The sequence below is a fragment of the Podarcis gaigeae genome (assembly GCF_964106915.1).
Source record: "Podarcis gaigeae genome assembly, chromosome: 1".
In the NCBI taxonomy this organism is placed as follows: domain Eukaryota; kingdom Metazoa; phylum Chordata; class Lepidosauria; order Squamata; family Lacertidae; genus Podarcis; species Podarcis gaigeae.
The window spans coordinates 121,715,070-121,739,548 of NC_139678.1; positions in this window are offsets into that span (position 1 = coordinate 121,715,070).

A 24,479-nucleotide genomic window follows, 5' to 3' on the forward strand; every position below is an offset into this window, starting at 1 on the left:
TAGAGAGAGAGAGAGGCTGGGGCAATCTAATGAATGTAGGGTTTTGTGTCAGTGTAATTTGCAAACCGTCTCAGAAATAAAGTCAAGGTTTTATATTCTGCTTCCTCTTGGTGGGGATGAAGAATCATCTTATCAGAAAGCAGCATGCACATAAATGTCCCAAAGAGTTCACTGGATTTCGAGCCACTTACGTAGGCTATTATTATTATTTTTTATCAAGCAATTATATTTTACTACCTAATTAAAAGACAACTTGCACTGATCACATAAATTACGCTTACCAGTTTAGTATGATGCCTCCAGAGCACGACATTTGATTAACTGTGGCAAGGGGATTACTGTCATCTAAAAGCTGTTTGCAACCTGCTTGATAGGTAAGGGTTATGAAATCCACAGGAACATAAACTCAATCCTCAGGCTTGGTTTCATTTTTTCTCCCCTAAATGAAATCTTTTATTTTTGATATTACATGGATGAGCAATATGGTGACATACAGGAAATGTCGTTTTATGGGCTCCAATCTGCATCTGTTAAGGGAAGCATTGACATGGAAAAGAATTCATTTGCAGGCTTGTAAAATCTGGAATGGAAAATCCTGAACTTGCAGGATGTCAATATGATGTCAATCTTTAAATGAAAGAGAGAGAGAGAGACCATTATAATGTGCAGAGGTAGTGTGGTGTAGTGGTTAGGGCACCAGACTAGGACCTTGGAGACCATGGTTCATATCTCCACTTAGCCATGATGTTCACTAGGTGACCTTGGGCCAATCATTATCTCACAGCCTAACCTTTCACAAACAAACACACTGTCAGACAGCAGAGGAAACAACCCCCACGGCAGGTTGCCAGGAATGGATAAAACGTGTTCTCCCTAAATGAGAGCATGTGTTGCGGTTGGGGAATACAAGCCACCCTGATGTTACTGGGCAGGTTTGGATAACCCAGGCCTTTAAGTGGTTAATTGGGTTACTGGGGAGTTTTGTATGTTGCCAATTCGGAGGAGGGGTCAGAGGCTTTAAATACAGGTCGCCCATTGCTGGGCGTCCTCTTGGCCTTTTTGCACCGGATCACCCGCCCACCCTCCCTTTAAAAAGGGGGGGGGGGTTGATCGCTTGACCTTGCTATGCCTGTCATGGGGTCGTTCGCCTTGGAGCAGGGGCCTGGTAGGAATTTTGCCACTTGGCTGATTGGCTGGTGCCATTTGGTTTTTGCCTACTGCGTAGCAAATCGTCACAACTTGTAAGGTTGGCGGTTAGGCATTGGTTAAAATTGGTTAGTGGAGGGGTAAGTGCCTACCCCTCCAATGGTGGTGCGGAAAGGGAATTCCGTTAAAGGAATCCAGGGGCTTGCCATTCTTTTCGTCCTTGTCCCCGGAGTCGGACTTGGGCCGTGCAAGCCCCACCGGAACATGAGGGTGAGAAGTGAGGGACTGATGCCCAGCTTCATTTTCTCACCCAATACTTGTTTCCCACGCTGGCTTCCGCTGGAATCCGGAAGTCAGCTCTGTCTCTGGGCATGGACAGATAGTCATAACCAATGCCTAAGCAACCACTCACATTTTTTGTATTTGAATAAAGTTGTTGCCAAAATTTATGCCAAAAAACCTTAAACAAAAATTGATGTGTGATGTGTGAATTTTTTGGTGGGGGTGGCATTGTGGGATTCAACACGCAAAACAACAAAAGTTCTTACCTTCAACAAGTGTACAATCTGTGTACCTGTGCACGCAAATAAACTGATCTGTGCACTCATACAGGTTTCACATATAATGTTACATGCGTGTGCAATCTGCGTATCCACTGATCTGTACAAAACAACAAGTGCAGTCTCTTCCCTACAAAGGTTTGAACATGTATAGAGTGGCAGCTTGGACTTGTGTTTAGAGAGAACAAGCCTTGGTATATCTACATCCAAAGATGTCCATAAGTAGCGATGATGCTAGACTTGCTCCACATTTTTCATTTTTATAAATATTTATTAAACTTTCTCAAAGGAAATACATTGTAAAACAAAAAGAAAAAACAACAAAAATACATCATACATAAAATACAAAGAAAAACAAACAAACAAACAAAAAATAAATACACATAAAATTTCCATTTACTTATTTTCTTTTAACTTATTTTCCAGACCTCCTCATACCTCCCTTCCTTATATTCCAGTTCAAATTGATAACTCAGCAAATTATTAATTCTCGCCATTAATTTTGCTTATTCCCAAATCTTATTTTTCATATCTCTTAAAACATTACAGCTGGAAACCACTTAATTTCTATCCAACCTTATTCAAACATTCCTTAATTTTGCAATATTTCTGAAGATAATCTTTAAATTTCTTCCAATCTTCTTCCGCTGACTCTTTTCCCTGGTCTCGGATTCTGCCGGTCATTTCTGCCAGTCCCATATAGTCTATCACCTTCATCTGCCATTCTTCCAGAGTGGGTAGATCTTGTGTCTTCCAATGCTTTGCGATGAGTATTCTTGCTGCTGTCGTAGCATACATTTCCCTACCATTGTGCTAGGCAAGTTTTCCTGCTGCAGGTCTAGTGGGGACAATGGTTCATATCCCCACTTAGCCATGAAGTTCACCAGGTGACCTAGTCTCACAGCCTAACCTTCCACACAGAAACACACTCTCAGGCAGCAGAGGAATCAACCCCCACAGCAGGTTGCCAGGAATGGATAATACAAGGGAAAGTTCTTACCAGCTTTTTATTCAATATTCGCAGAGAGAGGCTTGGGAATGCAGCCTCTTGGAATAATGGCGTTGCCCCGAGTGAGTCTCCACCCCCTCCCTCTCTCCCTTCATGCGGCATCACTATGGTTGCGGAGACTAGCCCTCTGCCAAAGCTCTGGGAGAGAGGGGATCTGGAATGCTTTTTAAAGACACTGTGTCCGTCAGCTGTCAGCCCTCTGGTGCTTTTTCTTCCTCCTCTCCCATTATTTCCCAGCTTTCCCCCTCATCTGCCTCTGAGCTGTGACCTCCCTCAAACCCCTGTTGTAATTCTGAACTGTCTTCTTCTCTGGAAGGGTCAGGCTAGGGAGGCGGTCTCCACCATTCTTCTTCTGCTCAGTCCTTCACACACACACACACACACACACACACACACACACAGAGAGAGAGAGAGAGAGAGAGAGAGGATGCACTTAAATCTTATACATTGGTATCTCAGGTTACAGATGCTTCAGGTTACAGACGCTTCAGGTTACAGATGCTTCAGGTTACAGACGCTTCCGGTTACAGACTCCACTAACCCATAAATAGTACCTTGGGTTATGAACTTTGCTTAGGATGAGAACAGAAATCGTGCTCCAGCAGCAGCGGGAGGCCCCATTAGCTAAAGTGGTACCTCAGGTTAAGAACAGTTTCAGGTTAAGAACGAATTAAGTTCAAGAAGCAATGGTTCACTACCTAGGAAAATATACCCAAAATGAGTTTAGACAGCTTCTAGCAGGTGCTCAATGAAGATCAGTGCTATGAACTGACAGCAATAGTTTGAAGACTTATAAAGTCCTTGTCACCACAAGGAGTACTTCTCTTCATACTACAACAAAAGATCCTGCATAATGTCCCTAATGTTTCTGTTGCTCTGAGGATCCTTCTCGTCCTTCCATTGTCAGTGGCATGTGGTGAACACAGTTTCTCAAAGCTCAAACTTATCAAATTGTACATATGCTCAACCATGTTGCAAAAGAGACTAGTTGGCTTGACAGCGATATCAACTGAACACTTGCCCTTAAGGTGACAAAATTGGCTAAGGAAAAGGCAAGCAAAGTGATATTTTGATGTGCCTGAAATTGGAACTTTTAAGAGGCTTAAATGCTAACATCAAAATTCACAAGGTTAATCAAAATTATCTGTGTGCTAAAACATTTTATTTTGTACTTGAGAAGGATAATCAAAGATTTCTGTATTACTTGCTCTTGCAATTTAAAATACTGTAAATTCAGTGCACTCATTTTATACTCAACATTCTCTGACCCCTTTAGGTCACAGCTGATGATCTTTGAAACTTATGCTCCTTTAGAAATGAGAGTATTCATCCGTTACCTTCAACAAGTGTATAATTGGTGTACCTGTGTACACAAATAAACTGATCTGTGCACTCATACAGTTTTCACATATAATGTTATATGCACGTGCAATCTGTGTATTCACTGATCTGTACAAAACAACAAGTGCAGTCTCTTCCCCACAAAGGTTTGAACATGTATAGAGTGGCAGCTTGAACTTGTGTTTAGAGAGAACAAACCTTGGTATATCTACATCCAAAGATGTCCATAAGTAGCTGTGATGAACTATGGGGCTACTTGTGTGTAGGCGCTTGCACGCTTAGAGTTTAGTAATCAGTTTCAAAACTGTCCCTCTCCGCGCAGCCATCGGTGCATGGCTGCCTTAATTGCTGGCAGAATCCGTCAGTGGGCGTTTCCGGAATTTCTTCCAACATAAGAGTTCTTTGACAGAAACTCTACGCCTAGAATCTCTACGTGACAGCTTCCTGCGCAAAGTGGGCGTCCCAAGAGGAGGTCCTGAGCTCTCTCCGCTGTTCTCACTGGAAGCGTCTCGGAGCCGCTCCTCTGACTCTGTTTCCGCTGAAACTCTCCCTCTCCCCCTGCTGGTTCCCTCCTCAGCATCCGAGGGTCTCCCAGCATCCTGGAGCCCCGCCACCACTTGGAGCTCCGATGGCAGTTCCCTGACAGTATCGATGATGCTAGGCTTGCTCCACATTTCCCTACCATTGTGCTTAGGCAAGTTTTCCTGCTGCAGGTCTAGTGGGGACTTAAACATGGAAGCCGATGGAGCTCTCAAACTGTATAATTTTATGAAATTGGAGATCCCTGGAACTGTAGAATACAGATCACATTAGTCAGGGAGACACTAAAAGGACTCTGACAAGTGGAAAAAGCTACCAAATGTAATATCCTAAGTGTTCTGTGTTTATAGCAAAGCTTCCTGGTTATTTTCAAGTGCTATCTGGAATGACTGGTTGATGGAAAATTACGCTCTGTGCTTATCACGAGTGATAAATCATCTCAGTCGATGAGCGTGTGGATAGCAGAACAAAGGGGTTTACCATATGCCATGAAGCATTAAGACTGAGACTCTGCTGCATCCAGCATGGAACTGTAGACATTGAGACATCATTTGGGGAAGGAAAATAACTCCTTCAGGGTATTTGAGAAACATCACAAAATGAAAGCAAAGTGTGCCACAATTTATAAATGTCAAACGGGGGACGGGGGACGGGTTGAATCAGTCATGGGGCGATCGCTCTTAAATAATTCTGGCAGGCTGTCAGATTTTGATCTCATTGCACACTTTTATTTGAGAACAATTTGGCTATTTTTCGTTGTCATTCAAACAAAGCCAAACAAAACCCAGGGCTGCATGAACTCTAAAGAGGTCAGGAAAAAGAATAAGAGCAACACATAGGGCAGAACTGCCCATAGGGCAGAACTGCATGTTGCAAAAGACAAGGAGTCACCATTGTCCTCCCGTCCTTCCTGTCTTCCTGTTGTGCATTTTGCTGTCTACCAGCAGCTAATGATGACTCGGAAATGCATAGCTTGGGGTCACTAGCATGGTACCCACCAACTAGTACAACATCCTGTCCAATGAGAGGCATATGCGAAGCCCACAAGCACAGTCTCTTGTTTTTTTTTTAAAAAATGTATTTTTTATTAACGATTTCTTGGTTTACAAAAGTATGTGCATTGTCTCTTTTTTCAAGTTACATTACCTGTCAGGAGTAAGCATGGACCAATGGCACAAAATAGTATGGGAAACAGCCTTATTAGAAAAACGAATCAATAAAGTGAAACTGACATGGGGACAAATAGAAGAAGATGCCTTCACCCCAGTGTGGCTCCCTTTTATCACATACACAGCCCAACAAGACAACGACAATAATAATAATAATAATAATAATAATAATAATAATAATAATAATAATAATTTTTTATTTATACCCCGCTCTCCCCAGCCAAGGTCGGGCTCAGAGCGGCTTACAAACAATAATAAAAACAAGAAGAAAGATTACAACTTAAAAACAAAAATAAAATACAACATTAAAATAATGGAACATTAAAATATTAAAATGTAGCCTCGTCACAGGAGGAGAAGGAAAAGAAAAGAAAAGAGAGAGAGAGAGAGGGAGGGAGGGAGGGAATCAAATTGGCTCCAAGCCAAAGGCCAGGCGGAACAACTCTGTCTTACAGGCCCTGCGGAAAGAAATCAGATCCTGCAGGGCCCTGGTCTCATGAGGCAGAGCGTTCCACCAGGCCGGAGCCAGAGTTGAAAAGGCCCTGGCTCTGGTTGAAGCCAATCTAACTTCCTTAGGGCCCGGGACCACTAGGGTGTTGCTATTTATGGACCTTGAGGCTCTCCGTGGGGCATACCGGGAGAGGCGGTCCCGTAGCCGACAGCATACGAATCAATCTGGCTAACCTGATCCCAAAACACCCACCCACCCCATTCACACATGAAAACAAAGTTCACCACAGCAAATCACAAACAAACAACCACACCCTTGGCCAACCCCAACCTGTCTCACCACCAAGGGAACACAAGCAAATAGTAAAGAGAATCCGTACAAGCGACGCTTACACAAAACCCCACACATACATTAAGTAAAAAAGAAACATTGCCACCCGACTCCACCTCCACTCACCATGCCCCACTCCACCTCTTTCCCCCTTTTCTTCCTAATGCAACACTAACGTCTCAACAAATGAAACTGATCTGTAGCGCAGACTTTTGTCGAACAACCAGGACATTCGCAAGGAAACCAAAATGCTTGTTTAAAAGAGCTATAGTACTACCAACCTTACTGTCTGCTTGGGAAATGTGAACCACTTATAAACACCATCTCCAACTCCTCGAAAGATTCCATCAACGGTGTTTCCGAAAATTTTTACACATAACTTAGGAAGACAGGTGAACTAATGCCAGTGTACTGGAAGAAGCAAAGATCACCAGTGTCAAAGCAATGATTCTTCAGCATCAACTTCGTTGGACCGGTCATGTTGTGTGGATGCCTGATTATCATCTTCCAAAGCAACTACTCTATTCTGAACTTAAAAATGGAAAGCGTAATGTTGATGGTCAACAAAAGAGGTTTAAAGACTCTCTCAATGCAAATCTTAAGAAATGTAGTATAAACACCAACAACTGGGAAACATTGGCCTGCAAGCGCTCCAATTGGAGAACAGCCTTTACCAAAGGTGTCATTGGTTCTGAAGATGCTCAAACTCAGGACGCAAGGGGGAAACGTGCTAAGAGGAAGGCACACTTGATCAACTCCTGTCTGGACACCTATGTCCCCACTGTGGAAGGACATGTGGATCCAGAATTGGCCTCCACAGTCACTTACAGACTCACTGTTAAAACAGTGTTTATGGAAGACAATCTTACTTGGCCATGAGTGACCACCAAAGAAGAAGAAGATACTGGGGTGGCTTCATTAGATCTCATGCAAAATGGAATGGCAAGAAGCAGTGTCAGGTATAGAAGGAATGAACTCTGAGCATTTCGTATTGTTTGGAGACTCATGGTTATAATAGATGGCTGGCTGCTGAAGCACGTTGAATTTTCTTTGCCCTTCAAGCTGCAGTCAATGAAGTGGACCGGGTTCAGAAACTCACAGTGCAATGGCAAAATTTCACATGCAACATACAACACAGCTGGGCTTTGGTTATGAGCTGGAAGTGAAAAGGGGGCTGTGTGTCATAGTGGGATGATTAATAATAATAATAATAATAATAATAATAATAATAATAATAATAAATTATTTATACCTCACCCATCTGGCTGGGTTTCCCAAGCCACTCTGGGAAGCTTCCAACAAAATATTAAAATACAATAGTCCATCAAACATTAAAAGCTTCCCTAAACAGGGTTGCATTCAGATACCTTCTAAAATTCAAATAGTTGTTTATTTCTTTGACATCTGGTGGGAGGGCGGGTGCCACCACTGAGAAGGCCCTCTGCCTGGTTCCCTGTAACCTCACTTCTCACAGTGAGGGAACCATCAGCAGGCCCTCGGAGATGGACCTCAGTGTCTGGGCAGAACAATGGGGTTGGAGACGCTCCTTCAGGTATACTGGACCGAGGCCGGTTCGCGCTTTAAAGGTTAGCCCTAAGGATAGAGAAAGTAATGATGATCACGAATTCTTCCAGCCTTGGTTGAAAGAAACTGTGGAGGAAGGAGCATTTGGGACATTGTTTGCTAACAAGATGATTATGGCTCCTCCATAGAGAAATGGCTGAAAAGAGGGTTCATCCTCTCTTGTATGATATATATTAAGTCAAATGTCTAACACAGAGGTAGACAATGTGGTTCCCCTCAGATGTTGTTGGACTACAACTCCCATCAGCAGCAACCAGCATGGCCAATGACTAGGTGTTCTGGGAGTTGTAGTGCAGCATCATCTACACTGGCTACCCCTGGTCTAATAGATAAGGAAGACTGAGCATCCTTAGGCTTATGTAAGGTACTGTTGAGGCCACATCTGGAATACAGGGTATAGTTTTGGTTTTGCTCAACCATATTTCCCAGAGACTGGATTCGAGCTGAAACAGATGCAAGGAGGAGCAATTATGATAATCATAGGAATGGAGAATTTAATGAGGACAGATTAAAAGAGCATGAAAAAAGGAGCCTCAGAGGGGTTTTTATAGCACTCTACAAATCTCTCGGTGGGGGTAATATAGATGAGAAGCATAGACTACATAGATTAAAGGCAGCTGTGTTTATCAGAAGCAAGGGCTGCATATTGGTCACTCACAAATTTAAGTTAGGGTGTTGTGCTTTACAAATTTGCTTTTTACTAGCAGCAGGTGCTGGGGGAGTCATTCCTGCGACAGTTGTGGAGGCAAAAGGAGACTGAGCTCAAGAAAGAGATTTTATATAGGATGTTGTATTTATTATTCCTGATGGCTTGAGGTGGATTCAGCTGCACCAAGCATGGAAGCAGCTGAAAAACTTTGTGATGTGGTAGAAGGAAAACCACAGAGAAGTAACAGCATGCAGGTGGATTGGCACGGAGAGCAAGAGAAGAAAAATCTCCTCCTTTGTTTAAGCCTTGAACTCTATCAGATGGAACTCACTCTTCCATAGAACAACAAAAACAAAATCCACACATAGAGCAAACTGGATGTAAGGGGGGAAGTCTAGGCCTTAGGACTCTTCTCCCTGACAACCACTATTCTTGTGGAAAGATAGAGCAACATTCGGTTATGTGAGCCCTTGCCTGTAGTTTGAAAAAGGGCACAGCACGATTCCCTACCTGCTGAGCTGCAATGTCAGGTTTATACAGCAAACTGTACCATCAGAATGCATGGATTTGATCCGATTCTTAGCGAGATCCTAACGAACACTTCAAATACATCTTTAATAAACGAGGACGTGTTGTTGTTTAGTCGTTTAGTCGTGTCCAACTCTTTGTGACCCCATGGACAAGAGCACGCCAGGAACTCCTGTCTTCCACTGCCTCCCGCAGTTTGGTCAAACTCATGCTGGTAGCTTCGAGAACACTGTCCAGCCATCTCGTCCTCTGTCGTCCCCTTCTCCTTGTGCCCTGAATCTTTCCCAACATTGGGGTCTTTTCCAGGGAGTCTTCTCTTCTCATGAGGTGGCCAGAGTATTGGAGCCTCAGCTTCAGGATGTGTCCTTCCAGTGAGCACTCAGGGCTGATTTCCTTCAGAATGGATAGGTTTGATCTTCTTGCAGTCCATGAGACTCTCAAGAGTCTCCTCCAGCACCATAATTCAAAAGCATCATTGCGAGGACGTAATAACTACTTATCTAGTGAGGCGTAATGGTGGGGATTCATAGGAACAATTTTCCAGCCTGAGGACGCTAAGCAATCTTCCAGAGGCCACAAACTAGTGGAGAACAAGGCCAGAGGCAAGAAGTGGATGGAACAAGGGATGTGAGCGGCTGTCTCACCTAGTCCATCATCCTTTTCTCACAGTGGCCAACCAGGTGTCCATGGGAAGCTCAAAAGCACTAATAGCATTCTCATGATTCCATGTAACTGGTACTCAGAGGTATACTGTGACAGCAGAGGCAGAATACAACCATCATGGGCACTAGCCCTATCCTCCATAAATTTGCTCAATTGTCTTTGAAAGGCATCCAAGTTTGTGGCCATCACTACCTCTTGTGGAGCGAATGGAAGGGTTTAACTGAGCCTGGACTACTGCAATGCGCTCTACGTGGAGCTACCTTTAAAGATGACCCGGAAACTACAACTAATCCAGAATGCGGCAGTTAGACTAGCGACTGGGAGCAGCCACCACGACCACATAACACCGGTCCTGAAAGACCTACATTGGTTTCCAGTATGTTTCTGAGCACAATTCAAAGTGTTGGGGCTGACCTTTAAAGCTCTAAACGGCCTCAGTCCAGTATACCTGAAGGAGCATCTCCACCCCCATTGTTCAGCCCAGACACTGAGGTCCAGCTCCGAGGGCCTTCTGGCGGTTCCCTCAATGTGAAAAGTGAGGTTACAGAGAACTAGGCAGAGGGCATTCTCGGTAGTGGCGCCCGCCCTGTGGAATGCCCTCCCATCAGATGTCAAGGAAATAAACAACTACAGTGGTATCTCGGGTTACAAACGCTTCAGGTTACATGTTTTCAGGTTGCGGACTGCAGGAAACCCGGAAGTACTGGAAAGGGTTACTTCCGGGTTTTGCCGCTCACGCATGCGCAGAAACACCATATCGCATCACGCTCATGCGCAGGCATAGCGCTGCAGGTTACGAATGCTGAGGGTTGCGGCGTGCCTCCGTCATGGATTACATCTGCAACCCAAGGTTCCACTGTATCTGACTTTTTTAGAAGACATCTGAAGGCAACCCTGTTTAGGAAAGTTTTTAATGACTTATGTTTTTATGTATTTTTAATATTTTGTTGGAAGCTGCCCAGAGTGGCTGGGGAAACCCAGCCAGATGGGCGTAGTATGAATAAATTATTATTATTATTATTATTATTATTATTATTATTATTATTATTATTATTATTATTTTGTTGTTGTTGTTGTTTGTGACTGAGGGTTTTTTTTTGTCTGTTCCAAATCTTCCAATATTTAGCTATAGCTTTGTATAGTGTGTTAAGTTTAAACAATGCAAAAGTCAGAAGTTTCTGCACCCAGAGATTTCTTTCTCCAGGCATGCAAATTACAGGACAGGGTGGGACAGGGGGGGGGGGCGGTTGAGGGATTATCCCCCCCCCCCCGATTTGGTGCTGAAGTGACTTCAAAGCAATCTATTAAAATCTATAGCAACCTATCAGGACGGCTGCTCTGGAATTTGTCACACACACAAAAACACGAATTTGTAAATTTGTCTGTGCTTGAGTACCCAGAGCTTAAATGCATGAGCTTTCATTTGGAGAGGATCTCTAACTTTGTGCAGAGAGAGGGAGAGAGAGAAGACTCAGCTACATTCGTAAAAATAAAGTGCTTTATATGCAATAAAAAACTGACACCACATGGCACTGTGGAGTCCCATCTTTCGCCAATGGGATTTCGCTGTACGAAGTTTATAACGCATTTAACTGAATCACTTTTTTTGATGTGTCTAGATCTTGACAGAGACAGTGTGCAAACATTAGTATTGTTAATTGACACTCTGGGGCCGACTGCGCTACCAGTGCCAGCTCTGGTCCCTTTTTAAACTCTTGGAGTGGACCAGAGTGAAGCCTGCTCACTCAGGGTCCGCTCCTCTGGCCCCACCCACCCCAGCCTCAGGATTGGATAATTTGAATTGGGTTTTGGTGGGAACCCAGAATGCACTGCGGCAAGTAAAGGTAAAAGGGACCCCTGACCATTAGGTCCAGTCATGACTGACTTTGGGGTTGTGGTGTTCATCTCGCTTTATTGGCTGAGGGAGCCGGCGTACAGCTTCTGTGTCATGTGGCCAGCATGACTAAGCCACTTCTGGCGAACCAGAGCAGCGCACGGAAACACCGTTTACCTTCCCGCCGGAGCAGTACCTATTTATCAACTTGCACTTTGTGCTTTTGAACTGCTAGGTTGGCCGCAACAGGGACCAAACAATGGGAACTCACCCCGTTGTGGGGATTTGAACCACCGACCTTCTGATAAGCAAGTCCTAGGCTCTGTGGTTTAACCCACAGCGCCACCTGCATCCCTTTCAGATGGGCAGTATAACATTATTATTATTATTATTATTATTATTATTATTATTATTATTATTATTATGGAACTACATTATGGTGCTAGCGAGAAGTCTGCTTAATATCTAGTTGTAGATGAAGTTTTTAATTCCACAGGACTGGAGTTTTCTTTTACTGCTGCTGGTACCTTTGCTGCTTATTATAAAGTTGCCGATATTAAATGCACGAAATAATGAATTCAGGTTGTCTTTTTAAAAAAGGCAAAAAACAGTGCAGAACTATGGTTAGAGGTGGAATTGACTAGGTGAGAATCTATTTGCAGGCTGGTTGTGTCAACTTCAAAAAGAGTTCTGTGTTGTGACAGAGTGCATTACTTAGCATCGGCCTCATCAAACAGGTAGCAAGGTATCACTCTAGGTGCTCCATACTAAATTTGGGAAAAGGAAAACAGGTGAAATAAACAAGCAGGGAAAAGAACATTGGACGTCCACTGAACATTTGCCATATTATCTGTACATGCAATGATATCAAGCCTGAGGTCCAGTGCCAAGGGCCTTTTGGTGGTTCCCTCCCTGCAAGAAGCCAAGTTACAGGGAACCAGGCAGAGGGCCTTCTGGGTAGTGGCACCTGCCCTGTGGAATGCCCTCCCACCAGATGTGGGAGAAGAGAAGAACAACTACCAGACTTTTAGAAGACATCTGAAGGCAGCCCTATTTAGGGAAGTTTTTAATGTTTAATAGACTATTGTATTTTAATATTCTGTTGGAAGCCACCCAGAGTGGCTGGGGAAACCCAGCCAGATGGGTGGGGTATAAATAAATTATTATTATTATTATTATTATTATTATTATTATTATTATTATTAGTTTTATTGTGAATTTCTTTCCAAGTTCCCATAGATTTCCTGGTTTCCTTTGCTGACGCCACTTTTCAAGAAATAAAAAGAAATGAACCTACTATAATTTCTCAGTGCTTTCGCTTAGAAGTCTAAAGTTACTACTATTCGCAGCACAATTTTTTACTTGTGGCTGGTCATATGGAGCCAAACGTCAGAAACCGGCAAGGTTTTTGAGAGTGATGGGCGGGGAGGGATGTTATTATTTTATACTAGGCAGGCTCTGTGTTGGAAATACAAATATAGGAGCCTCATAACCGTGAAATGTTATGATAAGGAAAGCTCCTCTCTGTTGATCTTGCTTTCTCTTTGCTGAGCTTTATACATATGGCGCCATCCCATATATCAGATAGTGTTTCATTATCTTGCTAGACATGATCGTACTTGAGTAATATATTTTCTAATAAATCTTAGATCTGCAGACCTAGCAGAATATCAATAACTTTGCCTCCCAAGCTACTTGCTTGTTCTGCTGTAGGTACAATGTTTCATTCTCAGTGCCGACTTTTTTTTTTAAACAGTTTACAATGATCAGACATGACAACTTCTGTAAATCGGAGCCCACATTTAGCAAGTTGTGATATTTTTCTTTTCCAAATGCATTTATTCCAAAGGATCCAGAAATTTGCACACACACACTTTAAGGTAAAGGTACCCCTGCCCGTACGGGCCAGTCTTGACAGACTCTGGGGTTGTGCGCCCATCTCACTCAAGAGGCCAGGGGCCAGCGCTGTCCGGAGACACTTCCGGGTCACATGGCCAGCATGACATCGCTGCTCTGGCGAGCCAGAGCCGCACACGGAAACGCCGTTTACCTTCCCGCTGGTAAGCGGTCCCTATTTATCTACTTGCACCCGGAGGTGCTTTCGAACTGCTAGGTTGGCAGGCGCTGGGACCGAGCAGCGGGAGCGCACCCCGCTGCAGGGATTCGAACCGCCGACCTTTCGATCGGCAAGTGACCTTTCGATCACCTGCGTCCCCTGCGCCACCTGCGTCCCCACACACACTTTAGCAGCCACCTAATGGCAAACCTCTAGGACTACCTTAATCAGATCAGAAATGGAAACCTGGAGGATAGTATATTTGGGTGGAGAGGGGACATAGCCCAAAATGGCTCAGTTGTTGCCATTTGGATAACAAATTTCCAGATAATGGTCATTTACATTTTCTTGTGAACCACTATTCTTCTGATACTGAGGCACACTGTGGAGAATATTCATTATTCATTCAAAGGCCAAAAATGTCTGATTTAATATGTTAGGTCTGCTCTATCCAGGAGTCTTGGAGTGAAGAAATTCTCTACCTTTTTCATCCTCTTCTCTGAGATTTGCAATTCCAATTTATTTATATATAGGCTTACTTTTACAGACTTGCGTCAAATGTATCTCAATCAGTGCTTCATTTTGCAAGGCCCGATGAATTTTTCAGTGCATCTTCTGTAGAGCAGACTGCTGGGAAAATAACCACAGGATGTGGCTATACCGCTGTCTAGCAAATAGTGATGAGTGAATCCCTTCCCCCTGGGTTCTGATCAGATTGGCTCGGAATAAGCAGAGTTATTCCATCCCAAATTGGTAAATAGCTCAGTTTATTCTGAGACAATCTGAATTCAATTGGACCTCATGTCCCCACCAATTAGGAGTGTTAAGGAGTACACCGGGTGCCCCCCCATTAATCTTCCACTTACCATTGGGCCTGATAACACAGCAAAACAATGCAGATTGGATGAATTCATAATATAAACTGGATAATTATGAATTTTGGAACCATTGCTAACTCCATCACTTGTTCATTGTGAAGGTACTGGGAAAACTGACACACACAGAAGGATATACAGTGGTACCTTGGGTTACATACGCTTCAGGTTACATATGCTTCAGGTTACACACTCCACTAACCCAGAAATAGTGCTTCAGGTTAAGAACTTTGCTTCAGGATAAGAACAGAAATTGGGCTCCGGCAGCACGGCAGCAGCGGGAGGCCCCATTAGCTAAAGTGGTGCTTCAGGTTAAGAACAGTTTCAGGTTAAGAACGGACCTCCGGAACAAATTAAGTACTTAACCTGAGGTACCACTGTAGTCTAGAAAGTGTGAAAAGGCACCTAGCCACATCAGGTTTGGGGGTTATACTCTGCATAACCATTATAGCATCATTAAAAACCTTTCAAGTTTGATGAGTAAGTAAGAAAGAGATGGGCGGATTGGTTTTGGTTTGGTTTTGATATCCTGCTTTATCACTACCCGAAGGAGTCTCAAAGCGGCTAACATTCTCCTTTCCCTTCCTCCCCCACAACAAACACTCTGTGAGGTGAGTGGGGCTGAGAGACTTCAGAGAAGTGTGACTAGCGCAAGGTCACCCAGCAGCTGCATGAGGAGGAGCGGAGATGCGAACCCGGTTCCCCAGATTACGAGTCTACCGTTCTTAACCACTGCAGCACACTGGTTTCCCCAAGGCTGCTCCCCTATTCCTCTTTTCTTCTATTCCACAATCCATACTTTTTCATCTGGTTCCATATGAAATGGGAACCATGAATGCTGCTGTAAACATGCCTGCCTCTCCTCCAATGTACCAAACTGAATACAGTGGTACCTCGGGTTACAGATGCTTCAGGTTACAGACTCCGCTAACCCAGAAATAGTACCTTGGGTTAAGAACTTTGCTTCAGGGTGAGAGCAGAAATCGTGCGGCGGCAGCGGGAGGCCCCATTAGCTAAAGTGTTACCTCAGGTTAAGAACTGTTACAGGTTAAGAATGGACCTCCAGAAGAATTAAGTTTTTAACCCGAGGTACTACTGGGACACAGGTGGCGCTGTGGGTTAAAGCCTCAGCGCCTAGGACTTGCCGATCGAAAGGTCGGCGGTTCGAATCCCTGCGGCGGGGTGCGCTCCCGCTGCTCGGTCCCAGCGCCTGCCAACCTAGCAGTTCGAAAGCACCTCCGGGTGCAAGTAGATAAATAGGGACCGCTTACCAGCGGGAAGGTAAACGGCGTTTCCGTGTGCGGCTCTGGCTCGCCAGAGCAGCGATGTCACGCTGGCCACGTGACCCGGAAGTGTCTCCGGACAGCGCTGGCCCCTGGCCTCTTGAGTGAGATGGGCGCACAACCCCAGAGTCTGTCAAGACTGGCCCGTACGGGCAGGGGTACCTTTACCTTTACCTATTACTACTGTATAGCCTTTGGGAATGCTTCCTTCTCCTCAACCAGAGACTGTGTTTGGGGTGGAGATGGTTAAAGAAGCAATGCAGAAAATTCCCTCCCTTTTCCCTCCCAAACACAGCAGTAGCTTCACGGAGGAAGCATCTGAAATATATTTACTCCCATCTTCAATGCTGGAGCTACCCTTATAAAGATAGGCTGTTTTCTTCTGCCTATGGTGATAGTGGTGGCGGGATGAGTGTTCAGACCCCTGGGCTCTTGCTTTGGGCTGCCTCAGGGTTCCGTCCTCTCCCCCATGTTTTTTAACATCTATATGAAGCCACTGGGAGAGATCATCAGGGGGTTTCGGTTGGGTGTTCATCAGTATGCGGATGATACCCAGCTCTACTTCTCTTTCAAATCAGAACCAGTGAAGGCAGTGAAGGACCTGTGTGAGTGTCTGGAGGTGGTTGGAAGATGGATGGCAGCTACGAAGCTTCTGATCAGGCTGCTGGGAAAAAAACAAGCGCCAGGAAAGTGAGCTGTCAGAAAATGAGCTGTCAAAAAGCTGGTGGATACAGAGGCCAAACTTAATTGAAATAAAATAACGGGACTTTAGGTAATTGAACTTATAAGATATTGGATTTGAAACAAATAAGGCTTTTGGCTGGACTTTTGCTTGGTGGAACTTTGCATTGGCTACTTGTTTCCCTGTCTTTTGTGTTGCTATTGTCGCCATTACTTGGATACAATTTCCCCCTCTAGAGGACTAAAAGAGAGAAACAGTTGCACTGTGATAGAGACAGAGAAGTGGGATTTTCCACTTGCAACTTTCCTGTGGGAACGACCTTGAGTTATGAGCACTCCACAGGAGGAAATAACAACAAGAAGCAAATCAAAACAAACTCAAAAGCAGACCCAAAGAAGAGGCTCCACATCAGGAGCTACAGCTGTACAGGAAAAAGGAACAACAGCATCAATGGAATCTATGACACAGGCACTGCTTAGAATAAACAAGTCTTTAGAAGCACTTACCAAGCAGTCCACAGAGAACTCTAGGAAATTGACAGATAATTCTAAGAAATTGACAGAGCTGACAACAAGACTAGACCTGAACACAACGGCAATTGCAAATAACACAGACTCTATAAACCGTCTTGTGCAAGAATCTACAGAAACGAGAAAAATAGCCGAGAGCGCAAGGAGCACAGCCGAGGACACCAGGGGAAAGTTTGTACCCATTGCAAAGAAAGTCAACGAACATGATTCAGCTCTGGCCTTTTTGGAGCTAGAGAGGAAAAATAAGAATTTGAAATTAAGATCAGTACCAGAGGAAGAACAGGGTAACCTGGGAGACTTCCTGACAGATAAATTTCAAGAGTTTTGGATTGATGAACTAGGAGGGGAAGAGGAGCAGGAATTTGCAATTACCTCAGCCTTCCGGATTGGCAGAAAACAAGGCAAGAAACCAAGGGATTGTTTAATTACCTTAAGATCCAAAGAAGAAAGGGATAAAATACTGAACCTACATTTTCAGAAGGCCCTGATTGTTAAGAATTCCCAGGTACAGATCTTCAAGGACATTCCTAAGCACTTCCTAGAGGTGAGGTTTCAATTTAAGACTTTAGCAGATTTGCTGAAAAAATATAACATCCCATTTAGGTGGGAATTTCCACAAGGATTGTCCTTCAACTTCAAAGGGAAGAAAATTAAGATCAAAACAACTCAAGATAAAGACCAATTTTTGGAGAAATACTTTGAGGACTTTGAGAAAGGAACTGTAGAAGAGAGGGAAATACCAGACATAGCAAATCTATCATTTGGACTTGCCCCAGCACCTACTGACGAGGAACAAGAACTTGGAGCAGTCGGCGGAAAAGCAGCCCAATAACAGAAATGTCTCTGCAATTTTTGAGTTGGAACTGTCACGGCCTGAACCATCCCCGAAAAAGAGGACAGGTGTTTCACATATTAAAGAAAGAACATCTAGATATAATATGTTTGCAAGAAACCCATATTGCCAGGATAAACAGAAAACTTTTGATAAATAAAAGATTGGGACAAGAATTCATTTCTTCTGACAAAGTTAAGAAAAGGGGAGTTGTGATTTATGTGAAAGAAAAATTAGAACCAAAATTAATTTTCAAGGATGAACAAGGAAGATTTCTGGCAGTGGAAATTCAAATTCAAGGAGAAAAAATTCTGATTGTAGGAGTTTATGCACCTAATGAAGGGAAGGCCGAGTTCTTTAAGAAGTTGCATGAGACGTTAATGGATTTTATGGACTTTAAAATAATATTTATGGGAGATATGAATGGAGTAGTCTCCACAAACATGGATAAAGCGCAGAGACAAACGATTTCCAAGGATGGGAGACTGCCAAAGACTTTTTTTGAACTGACTGACACCATGGACTTGATTGATATCTGGAGAACAAGGAACCCTCTAGAAAGAGAGGGGACCTTCTTCTCTGAAGCAAAAATGACATGGACCAGGATTGACCAAATATGGATTTCCAGCAATCTGGCACCAAGGGTTAAAAAGACAGAAATCTGCCCAAAAACTTGTTCCGATCACAATGCAGTAAAGATGGAAATGAAGCTGACAACAACTGGAACCTTCAGATGGAGAATGAATGACACCCTGTTTAAAGATGAAACAATTTACAAAAAGGCCCAAAAGACATTGAAGGACTATTTCGAGATAAATTTAAGATCAGAGGTGGAAAGAAGAATAATATGGGATGCAAGCAAGGCCGTGATGCGAGGTTTCCTGATTCAGCAAAACTCCATAAAGAAGAAACAACAGAATGAGAAGAAGGAAAAAATCTGGAATCAAATAAAAGAAGGAGAGAAGAAATTGAGGTCTAAACCTAAATCTCAGGAGATCCTAAGAGAAATAAAGTACTATCAGACTCAATATATGGAACTGGTGAATGAGGAGATAGAATGGAAAATAAAACAAATGAGGCAAAAATCATTTGAATCAGCAGATAAATGTGGGAAATTGCTATCATGGCAACTGAAAAAGAGACAAAAGCTGAATACTGTGACATCCCTAGAAGTGGATGGTAAATTTATCAATAAACCAAACGAGATTAGCAATTGTTTCCAAAGTTATTTCAAAAAGTTATATGCTCAAGGGCCAAAGAAAGAACAAGAGATTGAAGAATTCATTAAAAAATATGGACTCTCAAAGATTTCTGAAAAAAGCAAGAGGACTTTAAATGAGAAAATTACAGACCAAGAAATAGAGGGTGCCATCCAAAAAATGCAACTGGGAAAATCACCAGGACCAGATGGACTGACGGCGAGATACTACAAAGCATTGAAGGAATGGTTAATACAACCATTGAAGGAAGTATGTAACCAAATCTTAGAGGGGGAAAAGGCTCCCGAATCGTGGAAAGAGGCATTCATCTCACTTATACCAAAGACAGAAACTGAGAAACACCAAGTTAAGAACTACCGCCCTATATCACTCTTAAATGTGGATTATAAAATTTTTGCAGAAATTTTAGCAAAAAGATTTAAAAAAGTGTTATCAGAGGAGATTCATAAAGACCAAACAGGCTTTCTCCCAGGGAGATACATGTCAGACAATGTGAGAAATATTATAGATATATTAGAACTCCTGGAGATGGAGATAAACAGAAAAGCAGTGTTGATCTTTGTGGATGCGGAGAAAGCCTTTGACAATATTTCTTGGACCTTTCTAAAGAGGAATCTCCATGGGATGGGGGTAGGCCATAATTTTGAAAATGGTATAAGTGCAATATACTCTGAACAAAAGGCTAAATTAATTGTGAACGGTATGGTTATGGATGAGATTCCAATAGAAAAAGGGACACGACAGGGATGCCCAATATCCCCTCTATTATTTATATCTGTCCTGGAGGTATTATTGAACATGATCAGAAGGGACCAGCTGGTAGAAGGGATAAGACTCGGAACTAAACATTATAAGTTAAGAGCTTTTGCAGATGATCTAGTTTTAACTTTGCAACAACCAGAAGCCAGTACGAAAAGAGCTTTAGAACTTATTGAAATATTTGGTCAAGTGGCAGGTTTTAAATTAAACAAACAAAAGACGAAGGTGCTGGGGAAAAATCTAACGATCGAGGAAAAAGATAGCTTTCAAAGAGAAACCGGTTTAGAAATAACAAAAAAGGTGAAATACCTGGGGGTGAACTTAACATCAAAAAATGTGAACCTATTTAAAGATAACTATGAGAAATGTTGGTTGGAGGTGAAGAAAGATCTCGACATATGGTCTAGGTTAAGACTCTCCTTGTTAGGCCGAATTGCTGTTATTAAGATGAATGTATTGCCGAGAGTGTTGTTTTTATTTCAGACATTACAAATTTTGGACAAAATGGACTGTTTCAAGAAGTGGCAGAAAGATATATCTAATTTTGTCTGGCAGGGCAAAAAGCCCAGAATAAAATTTAAGATTCTAACTGATGCAAAGGATAGAGGGGGCTTTGCCCTGCCGGACTTAAGACTTTATTATGAAGCAGCAGCTTTTTGCTGGCTGAAGCAATGGCTACTTCTTGAGAATACAGACATTTTAGATCTAGAAGGATATGATAACAACTTCGGTTGGCATGCATATTTATGGTATGACAAGGTAAAAGTGCATAGAGGTTTTAAAAACCATATTGTCAGGAAAGCATTGTTTAATGTATGGAATCGTTATAAAGATTTGTTGGAAAATAAAACCCCCAGGTGGTTGTCACCCCTGGAAGCTAAAGCGGTAAAAAAACTTAATATGGATTCAGACTGGCCAAAATACAGTGAAATCTTGGAATATGATGGTGAAAAGCTCAAATTACAGAGCTTGGAGAAATTAAAACCTAAAGTCAGAGACTGGTTACATCACCAGCAGATTAATGAAACATTTAAGCAAGACAGGAAAGTAGGATTTCAGAAGGAGAGGTCAAAGTTAGAAACGGAACTATTGGAGCCCAATACTAAGAATTTGTCTAGAATGTATAATTTGCTGCTGAAATGGAACACCCAAGATGAAACAGTTAAATCAGCAATGATTAAATGGGCACAAGATATTGGTCATGACATTATGTTTGCGGACTGGGAAAGGTTATGGACCACAGGCATTAAATTTACGGCATGCACTGCCTTAAAAGAGAATATAATGAAAATGATCTATAGGTGGTACATGACCCCAGCCAGGCTAGCAAAGATATATCATTTGCCCAATAATAATTGCTGGAAGTGTAATGAATGTGAAGGAACTTTTTACCACCTTTGGTGGACCTGCCCAAAGATTAAGGCCTACTGGGAAATGATCTATAATGAAATGAAGAAAATTCTCAAGCGGACATTTGCTAAAAAACCAGAGGCTTTTCTCTTGGGCATGGTCGACCAAATGGTACCAAAGGAAGACAGAACATTCTTCATGTATGCAACCACAGCAGCAAGAATTCTACTAGCAAAATATTGGAAGAAGCAAGAACTACCCACTCTGGAAGAATGGCAGACCAAGGTGACAGAATTTATGGGATTGGCAGAGATGACCGGCAGAATCCGTGACCAGAGGAGAGAGACGGTGGAAGAGGACTGGAGAAAATTTAAAGTTTATCTTAGGAACTGTTGTAAAATTTCGGAATGCTAAAATGTCAAGGGATATAAGATAGAGAATTATAGCTGTTAAATCCTAAATTTAAATAAAATATAAAGAGAATCAGTTATGAATTGGAATGAAGGATTGCTAGAAATGCTGTTTTAAAAAAAATAAGGGTGCAGTGAAGGGAAGGCTTGGGGAAGTCGTGTTATGTATGTTATTGTATGTTATGTCTTAGTATGTTATGTTATGTCATTGTATGTTATGTTATGTTTTTATTTTGTTATATTTGTGAAAATGAATAAAAAATATTTTTTTTAAAAAAAAAGGAAGATGGATGGCAGCTAAAGCCACTTCCGAACTCGAGAGGAGGGGGGGTTGTGGGCTACCCCTCCCACACACGCGGGGGCTGGTCTTAGCCCCCGCGAGAAGAGGGATTCCCCGGGCGGGTCTGTGACCCGGCCCGCCAATCGGTGGGCAGGGGAGGCGTGGCCTAGCCCATTTAAGGCCGGCGTGCCCGGGGACCGCCCTCTTTTCCCCGTTCCAGCTGCCCAGATTTCCCATCCCACCCACCCTTTAGGTTTAGCTAGCTTTGACCTTGCTATGGACTTCGGTTGGTCGCCGCAAGGGGCCTGGTAGGAATTTTTCCAACTTGGCACAATTCCAGCCTTTTGTTTTTTTCGCCTACCTCGTAGCAAATGTCACAACTTCTTCGGTATTGGCGGTTAGGCATTGGCAAGGGGTTAATTGTTATGCAAATGAGGGGGGAAGGAAGCGCCATCACTTTCCCCCATTGAAAAGGGTAGTCCGGTAGAGGACTCCCGGGGGCCGTTGCCCTGTCCGATACCTAGGGAGGTGAAGGCCTCCGGCATGCCCCCGAGCGGTGACACCCGTGGGATCCTAGTTGGCGTACTTCAACAGGACTCCCACAGCTGGTGGATAACCCTTCCCGGTCCCCATGCCGCGTAGTCAATAGGAGCCAATGCCTAAGGCCAATACCTTCCAATTCCTGTAATCAATAATTGTGTAATCTCTCTCTCTGTGTGTGTGTGTGTGTACCACTTGAAGTGAAATTGAGATATCCAGAAGGTATTCAGAAACTGGTTAAGTCGGCCTTTTTATGCCCATTAACTTTAAATAATGTGTCCTGTGTCTTCATTTCTCTTCGGGGGAGGGATCTCGCCACGCAACAAATTGAGGTTGTATCCTGACAAGACGGAAGTACTGTTTTGGGGGGACAGAGGGCTGGTATGTGTGGAGGATTCCTTGGTCCTGAATGGGGTAACTGTGCCCCTGAAGGACCAGGTGTGCAGTCTAGAAGTCATTTTGGACTCATAGCTGTCAATGGAGGCGTAGGTCAATTCTGTGTCCAGGGCAGCTGTCTATCAGCTCCATCTGGTATGCAGGCTGTCTCGCCAGAGTGGTGCATGCTCTAGTTATCTCCTGCAATGCACTCTACATGGGGCTACCTTTGAGGGTGACCTGGAAACTACAATTAATTCAGAATGTGGCAGCTAGACTGGTGACTGAGAGTGGTCGCCAAGACCACATAACACCTGTCCTGAAAAACCTTTGTTGATTTTTCTGAGCACAATTCAAGGTGTTGGTGCTGACGTTTAAAGCCTTAAACGGCCTCGCCCCAGTATACCTGAAGGAGCGTCTCCACCTCCATCATTCATCCCGCACACTGAGGTCCAGCTCCAAGTGCCTTCTGGCAGTTCCCTCACTGCGAGAAGTGAGGTTACAGGGAACTAGGCAGAGGCCTTCTCAGTAATAGTGCCCGCCCTGTGGAACACCCTCCCATCAGATGTCAAGGAAGTAAACAACTACCTGGCTTTTAGAAGACATCTGAAGGCAGCCCTGCTTAGGGAAATTTTTAATGTTTGATGTTTTATCATGTTTTTAATATTCTGTTGGGAGCAGCCCAGAGTGGCTGGGGAGACCCAGCCCGGGTGGGGTATAAATAATAAGTTGTTGTTGTTGTCGTCGTCGTAGTTATCCCACTATGACCAAAGAAAGTACAGCTTTAGAAAGTATTCTAGAACTGGGGAAAGGGCTGCAACGTCCATTTTCTTAATTTCTAATTCTACCGTAGATGCAACCCTTAATTCCATAGTACTGACACAGCCGACTTAACCAGTTTCTGAATACCTTCTGGATATCTCAATTTCACTTCAAGTGGTACACACACACACACACACACACAGAGAGAGAGAGAGAGAGAGAGAGAGAGAGAGAGAGAGACAGAGAGAGAGAGACAGAGAGAGAAGTCATCTGAATGTATCCTTTCACATATCAAACTACTACTACATATAAACTTGACAATATTAGATATGTGAAAGCATGTACTCAAAGGCCTTTTTAAAGGGGTGGGGGCAAAATGCCCTGGGCAGAGTCTTGAGGATTGGTGGGCTACATTCTCAAAACTGAGGTCTTGAGGTTCTCCACTCCTGCAACAGAAAGTAATTTGGCAATAAGCTCCTTTCCCCACTTAATGGTAGATTTGTGAGTCTCGTGCCTGGTCGTATCACCACTTACAGTCCCATTAAAATCAGTCCCTTGATGGGTAGTTTATAAGAACGTTTTCAGTGGTCTGTACTTTATAAAAGCCACATGTAGCTTGTTCCGGTGCCCTGCCTGCCTGTTAAAGACACAGCACCTCTCTCATTATACCCCTCGAGTGTGGCTTGTCATGTTACTGTCAAAATTATCCATGGGTAATTTC